We start from the raw sequence: 8,600 nt of genomic DNA on the forward strand, positions 1-8,600 counted from the left end.
TTTGAGTTATGTATGACGTAAGTAGGAGTTCAGGATCACTTCTTGGTCATTGCTAGTTGACGACCGTTCCGTTGCTTCTCTTCTCGCTCTCTTTCGCGTATGTTAGCCACCATATATGCTTATTGCCGCTGCAGCTCCACCTCATTACACCTTCTTTTCCTATAAGCTTAAATAGTCTTGATCTCGCGGGTGTGAGATTGCTGAGTCCCCGTGACTCACAGATTTTACCAAAACAGTTGCAGGTGCCGACGATGCCAGTGCAGATGATGGGGTCGATCTCAAGTGGGAGTTCGACGAGGAACGTGGTCGTTACTATGTGTCTTTTCCTGATGATCAGTAGTGGAGCCCAGTTGGGACGATCGGGGATCTAGCATTTGGGGTTGTCTTATTTTCATCTGGATCTTGACCGTAGTCGGTCTATATGTTTGTATTTTGGATGGTGTATGAATTATATTTAAGCATTGTGTGAAGTGGCGATTGTAAGCCAACTCTTTATCCCATTCTTGTTCATTACATGGGATTGTGTGAAGATGACCCTTCTTGCGACAAAACCACTATGCGGTTATGCCTCTAAGTCGTGCCTCGACACGTGGGAGATATAGCCGCATCGTGGGCGTTACATCAAAAGGGGGGAGGTGCGGCCAGCCTTGGGGCGCGCCAGGAGGAGTCCTACTCCCACCGGGAGTAGGACTCCCCCCTTTTCCTAGTTGGATTAGGACTTGGGAGGGGGGAAAGAGGAGAGGGAGAAGAAGGAAGGGGGGCGCCGCCCCCTTCTCCTTGTCCTATTCGGACTAGGGGGAGGGGCGCGCGGCCCAGCCCTAGCCGCCTCTCCTCTCTTCCACCTAGGCCCACTAAGGCCCATTATGTTGCCGGGGGGTTCCGGTAACCTCCCCGTACTCTGGTAAAATCCCGATTTCACCCGGAACACTTCCGATATCCAAACATAGGCTTCTAATATATCAATCTTTATGTCTCGACCATTTCGAGACTCCTCGTCATGTCCGTGATCACATCCGGGACTCCGAACAACCTTCGATACATCAAAACATATAAACTCATAATATAACTGTCATCGAAACGTTAAGCGTGCGGACCCTACGGGTTCGAGAACTATGTAGACATGACCGAGACACATCTCCGGTCAATAACCAATAGCGGAACCTGGATGCTCATATTGGCTCCCACATATTCTACGAAGATCTTTATCGGTCAGACCGCATAACAACATACGTTGTTCCCTTTGTCATCGGTATGTTACTTGCCCGAGATCCGATCGTCGGTATCCCAATACCTAGTTCAATCTCGTTTCCGGCAAGTCTCTTTACTCGTTCCATAATACATCATCTCGCAACAAACTCATTAGTTGCAATGCTTGCAAGGCTTAAGTGATGTGCATTACCGAGAGGGCCCAGAGATACCTCTCCGACAATCGGAGTGACAAATCCTAATCTCGAAATACGCCAACCCAACAAGTACCTTCGGAGACACCTGTAGAGCACCTTTATAATCACCCAGTTACGTTGTGACGTTTGGTAGCACACAAAGTGTTCCTCCGGTAAACGGGAGTTGCATAATCTCATAGTCATAGGAACATGTATAAGTCATGAAGAAAGCAATAGCAACATACTAAACCATCGAGTGCTAAGCTAACAAAATGGGTCAAGTCAATCACATCATTCTCCTAATGATGTGATCCCGTTAATCAAATGACAACTCATGTCAATGGCTAGGAAACATAACCATCTTTGATCAACGAGCTAGTCAAGTAGAGGCATACTAGTGACACTTTGTTTGTCTATGTATTCACACAAGTATTATGTTTCCGGTTAATATAATTCTAGCATGAATAATAAACATTTATCATGATATAAGGAAATAAATAATAACTTTATTATTGCCTCTAGGGCATATTTCCTTCAAATGCCTTGGTCACCCGCATCACGACGCCCTTCGTCTAGCTCTTCGGCACACTGCAGAAGCTGCTCCTGTCGCCACCACTCATCCCTGCTCGAGCTATCAGTTAGGAAAAAGTACTAGATTACCATTCAGCACTTCCGATCATGTGTCGTATTTCCCTTTCCAGTTGATACATTGTGATGTATGGACCTCGCCTGTATCCAGCACGTCCGGCTTTCAGTACTATTTAGTTGTGCTTGACGATTATAGTCACTTTGTCTGGACTTACCCTTCACGCCACAAATCTTACGCACTGCCCAAGCTTGAGCACTTTGCCGCCCTCGTTCGCACCCACTTTCACCTCCCCATCCTCACACTGCAGGCGGATAATGGCCGCGAGTTCGACAACCACGCGTCTCGCGCCTTCTTCTCCGCTCACGGCATCGTTCCCCGTATGTCTTGCCCATACACGTCCCCACAGAACGGGCGCGCTGAGCGCGTTCTCCGCACGCTCAACGACATCGTCCGCACTATCCTCATCCACGCCGGCATGCCGTTCACGTTCTGGGCTGAGGCTCTCAACACCGCCACGTTCTTGCTGAACCGGCGTCCATGCCGTTCCCGCCATGACGCCACCCTGTTCTTTCTCCTCTACGGTGCCCACCCTAGCTACACCGCCATGCACGTATTTGGCTGCTTGTGTTACCCTAACCTCTTGGCCGTGGCACCGCACAAGCTCGCTCCGCGCTCGATGCCGTGTGTCTTCCTCGGGTACTCCACTGACCACAAGGGGTATCGGTGCCTCAACAGAGCCACCGGGCGTGTCATTGTCTCACGCCACGTCACGTTCGACGAACACACCTTCCCTTTCCAGCAGCCCGAACCTGCCACCGCTCCCGACACAACGGCCGCCATCAACCCTGCCGTGCCACCCTTCCCGTCCCATATTACCCGTCGGGCTCGCACAGCTCGTGTCCGCCCCCCTAGTTCAGCTACCCCGGTGGCCCGTCCGCCTGACAACGCCGCCCTGGCTACGCCCTCCCCTTCCCGCTCCGCTGCCGTGCCAGCCAGCTCGCCCGGCACCTCTCCTCGCGATACTGTCGTGCCAGTCGTTCCGACGGGCGCACCCACGCTAGAGCGTGAACCAGAACGCGAACCAACCATCCCACGCCAACCCAAACCTCCAGTTGTTCCCACTCACTCCATGGTCACGCGCGCACAGCTGGGCACGTTCCGGCCAAACCCCAAGTACGCCGACAACAACTCTGTCACCACCATCTCCCCCGTTCCCACGTCCGTGCGTGCTGCGCTTTGTGACACCAATTGGCAGACTGCTATGCAGGATGAATACAGGGCTCTCATGGCGAACAGGACTTGGACCCTTGTGCCGCGACCCGCCAACGCCAACATCGTCTCCGGCAAGTGGCTGTTTCGACACAAGAACAAGGCGGACGGCACGCTGGAACGCTACAAAGCTCGATGGGTCGTCCGCGGCTTCTAGCAGCGCCCCGGCGTCGACTTTGACGAGACATTCTCTCCCGTCGTCAAGTCGGCGACGATCCGCGTCGTCCTCGCCATTGCTGCGGCCCAGGACTGGCCAGTTCATCAAATGGACGTCAACAACGCATTTCTGCAAGGCTACCTCAACGAGCGCGTCTACTGCCAGCAACCTGTCGGCTTCGTCGACGAGCGTCACCCCGAGCATGTGTGCCTCCTCGATCGCTCCCTGTACGGGCTCAAGCAGGCGCCGCGTGCCTGGTTCGATCGCTTCGCTGCCTTTCTTCGTCAAGTTGGGTTCATGGCAGCTCGATCGGACCCGTCCCTCTTCGTGCTCCAGCACGGCCGCGAGACCGCGTACCTGCTCCTGTATGTGGACGACATCGTCATCACGGCGTCCTCGCCGTCCCTCCTCCAGCAGCTCCAGCGCCAACTCCTCGCCGAGTTCTCCATGAAAGATCTCGGCCCGCTGCACTACTTCCTTGGGATCCGCGTCTCCCGCACCGCCGCCGGCTTCTTCCCGTCGCAGAGCAAGTACGCAGAAGAGCCGCTAGACCGCGCCAACATGCTGCAGTGCAAGCCCGCGAGCACACCCGTCGACACGCGCTGCAAGCTCTCCGCGGATGCCGGTCCTCCCGTTGACGACGCCTCCGACTACCGCAGCATCGTGGGCGCCCTGCAGTACCTGACGATGACGCGACCGGATCTCGCCTATGCTGTTCAGCAAGCATGCATGTCCATGCACGACCCGCGGGAGCAACACCTCGCACTGGTTAAATGCATTATGTGTTACGTGCGCGGCTCGCACACTCACAGGCTGCACATCGCTCGCTCCCCGGCATTGGATCTGGTCGCGTACTCGGATGCGGACTAGGCGGGCTGCCCCGACACCCGCCGCTCGACATCCGGCTACGCCATCTTCCTAGGTGACTCGCTGGTGTCGTGGTCATCTAAGCGCCAGCCCACCATCTCGCGCTCGAGCGCCGAGGCGGAGTATCGCGCCGTCGCCAACGCGGTCGCCGAATGCTGCTGGCTTCGACAGCTCCTCGGTGAACTACGGACGCCGCTCGCCACCGCCACGGTTGTCTACTGTGACAACATATCGTCCGTCTACATGGCGGCCAACCCCGTGCATCACCGGCGAACTAAACACATAGAGCTCGACATCCACTTCGTCCGCGAGAAGGTCGCTCTCGGCCAGCTCCGCATGCTCCATGTTCCGACGACACAGCACTTCGCCGACGTCATGACGAAGGGGCTGCCTACTCCGGCATTCCAGGAGTTCCGATCCAGCTTGTGTATCCGGCCTCCGGACACTTCAGCTGCGGTGGGATGTTAGTAGAAACCGTTGGTCTCCTCTGTGCCCTGGTCGTGCCCACGTACAGCTGCACGATCACCACCTCCCAGCGCACGTCACTCCTGTAAACTGCGCTACGGCACCCCCCTGTTGTACTATATACATGAGTGTAATACAGAGATCACCGCAAGGTGCATTCCATTCACTTCTCTCCAATCCACAGCGGGTTTGATTCTCTCCCACGCACAATTTTTGTGCATTAAAAACCAGGAGGAAAAATTATGGAATGGGTCGGCCCAACGCGCTGAAAGGGGTGTGCACCGATTTGCCCGACTTATAATAGACGCCTGAAGCGCTAAATAAGAAACGCCAAGCGAGATATAGCTCGCGTGCTTTATTGCCCTAAAAAAATGAAATCAGTAATTGAGGAGTACTCATTACAAAGATCACTTTCACCTTCCCAGGTTGCAATGAGTGGCGCGCTATATGTGCGCTACTTGTCACAATCTGGGAGTTTTCCTTTTTTCGTAGATCCGTTTTGAAAGATCGTGGATGTCGCCTAGAGGGGGGGTGAATAGGCGCTTTAAAATAATTACGGTTTAGGCTTGAACAAATGCGGAATAAACCTAGCGGTTAATTTGACAAGCACAAAACCTACAACAACTAGGCTCACCTATGTGCACCAACAACTTATGCTAAGCAAGATAAACAACTAAGTGATAGCAAGATATATGACAAGAAACAATATGGCTATCACAAAGTAAAGTGCATAAGTAAAGGGTTCGGGTAAGAGATAACCGAGACACGCGGAGACGACGATGTATCCCGAAGTTCACACCCTTGCGGATGCTAATCTCCGTTTGGAGCGGTGTGGAGGCACAATGCTCCCCAAGAAGCCACTAGGGCCACCGTAATCTCCTCACGCCCTCGCACAATGCAAGATGCCGTGATTCCACTAAGGGACCCTTGAGGGCGGTCACCGAACCCGTACAAATGGCAACCCTTGGGGGCGGTCACCGAACCCGTACACTTTGGCAACCCTTGGGGGCGGTCACCGGAACTCGTCAAATTGCTCGGGGCGATCTCCACAACCTAATTGAAGACCCCGACGCTTGCCCGGAGCTTTACACCACAATGATTGAGCTCCGAACACCACCAACCGTCTAGGGCGCCCAAGCACCCAAGAGGAACAAGCTCAAGGGCACCAAGCACCCAAGAGTAATAAGCTTCTCAACTTGTAACTTCCACGTATCACCGTGGAGAACTCAAACCGATGCACCAAATGCAATGGCAAGGGCACACGGAGTGCCCAAGTCCTTCTCTCTCAAATCCCACCGAAGCAACTAGTGCTAGGGAGGAAAATGAGAGGAAGAACGAGAAGGAGAACACCAAGAACTCCAAGATCTAGATCCAAGGGGTTCCCCTCACAAAGAGGAGAAAGTGATTGGTGGAAATGTGGATCTAGATCTCCTCTCTCTTTTCCCTCAAAAACTAGTAAGAATCCATGGAGGGATTGAGAGTTAGCAAGCTCGAAGAAGGTCAACAATGGGGGAAGAACACGAGCTCAACGGATAAGGTTCATTAGGGAAGAAGACCCCCTTTTATAGAAGGGGAAAAATCCAACCGTTATGTGCTCAGCCCGCACACGAGCGGTACTACCGCTCTGGCGGAAGAAGCAGGGAAAAGGAGCAACCAAACATGAACCTTGGGGCGGTACCGCTTATAAGCGGTACTACCGCGCACCCCAGCGGTACTACCGCTGGAGGAGCAGAACACGGGACCAAAAATGCAGTAGCGGTACTACCGCCCGACCGGAGCGGTACTACCGCTTACAGGCGGTACTACCGCCCATCGGGGCGGTACTACCGCTTATAGGCGGAACTGCCGTGCCTTACTGCCGTGCCTTACTGCCGTGCAACTACTGCAAAACTCGACACGAAAAATGCAAGACCCAAAATCGAGGCGGTACCAGCGCGGAACCGTAGCCGTACTACCGCTTATGGCCATAGGCGGTACTACCGCTTTGGACAGCGGTACTACCGCTTGGGGCGATAAGCGGTACTGCCGCTCTAGCCGCGGTACTACCGCAGGGAGAAAACCAGAACTGCCATAACTTCTTCATATGAGCTCCGAATTGAGCAAACTCAAGCTTGTTGGATACAAGACGATGAGTAGCATCAAAACAAATAGAGGAGTGAAACCTCCGACCGAGAAGAACCGGCATAACCTCCAACATCGAAAACATCATAGAAGATGCGAGTGAACTCCGTTTTCGATGAACTCGAGCTTGTCATCAAGATGACCATAAGCTCCAAAACTCACAAAGAGAAGAACCAAACAAGAACCAACAAAGATGATGCAATGATGCACTGGTTTGAGCTCTCTATGAACGATACGATCAAGCTACTCATCGAGAGCCCCCCTTGATAGTACGGCAATCGATCCTATAACCCGGTCTCCCAACTAACATCATGAGACCGGTAAAATAGATAACCTATCAAGAGCAAACCTTTGCCTTGCACATGGTCCACTTGAGCTAGATGATGACGATCTTGACTCCCTCAAGTTGGACCACCTTTCTTGGTTGTGTTGGCTCGATGAAGACTAGTTGATTGCTCCCCCATACTCCACTATGGGTGAGCCACTCTTCCGCACATCTTCACACGTCCATTGTCACCACAATGGACGGCAAGCTTCAAGCATTTGATCTCTTCATGATGCTTCACTTGAACTTGCACACCGCAACATCTTCACAAGTCCATTGTCATCAATGGACGGCAAGCTTCAAGCATTTGATCTCTTCATGATGCTTCACTTGAACTTGCACACCGCAACATCTTCACAAGTCCATTGTCGCAACAATGGACGGCAAGCTTCAAGCATTTGATCTCTTCATGATGCTTCACTTGAACTTGCACACCGCAACCTAACCCCACAAAGAACTCTCACGAAGATCATGGGTTAGTACACAAAGCGTAATTGACAATGCTTACCACACCATGGGATCGCTTGATCCCTCTCGGTACATCTTGTGCGCTTTGTGTGTTGATCAACTTGATTCACTCTTGACTTAGTCTTGATCAACCTTGACTTTTTCCAACTCTCTTCATTTGGATGATGTCTTGAAGGTAAACATGAATGATCACACAATCTTCTTCTTCAAGACATGCTTGCAATAAGCTCTACTCTCACATGACCAATCTTTGGATAATTCCTTAGTAACACCTTGGTCACCACATAAACTCCTTGAAACCAACACATGGACTTCAAGAAAAGCCTATGGACAAATCCTTCAAATATAACTCAAGGCAACCATTAGTCCATAGAGATTGTCATCAATTACCAAAACCAAACATGGGGGCACCGCATGTTCTTTCACGTTTATTCAAGATGTTTTTAAACCGTGCGTTCAAATCTCGAACCATTTTCACCGTTGGATTCATCGATTCGAGATCTTCAAAACTAGATCCCATGTTAATAAGTTTTGATAAACTTTTTTCTCTTAAAAACCAGATGAAAAAATCCGAACTGGGAGTACGGGTTTTTTCCCTTTCCGAAAAAGGCACGCCCATGCCTTTCCTGAAATCACAACCATGCCTCTCACGAAAGAAAAAACAAAAAACATGTTTTTTCCGTTTCCGAGAGGCACGGCCGCGACTCTCGCGAAAGCACAACCGTGCCTCTCACGGAAGGAAAAAACAGAAAATATGTCTTTTTTTGTTTTCGAGAGGCATGGTCGTGCCTCTCGCGAAAGCACAACCGTGCCTCTCGCGGAAGCAAAACCATGCCTCTCACGAAAGAAAGAAAATAGAAAACGTGTTTTTTTCCATTTTCGAGAGGCACGGCCGTGACTCTTGCGAAAGTACAACCGTACCTCTTGCGAAAGGAAAAAATAGAAAATACGTTTTTT

This window comes from Triticum aestivum, chromosome 7D (assembly GCF_018294505.1).
Source record: "Triticum aestivum cultivar Chinese Spring chromosome 7D, IWGSC CS RefSeq v2.1, whole genome shotgun sequence".
NCBI classification, from domain to species: domain Eukaryota; kingdom Viridiplantae; phylum Streptophyta; class Magnoliopsida; order Poales; family Poaceae; genus Triticum; species Triticum aestivum.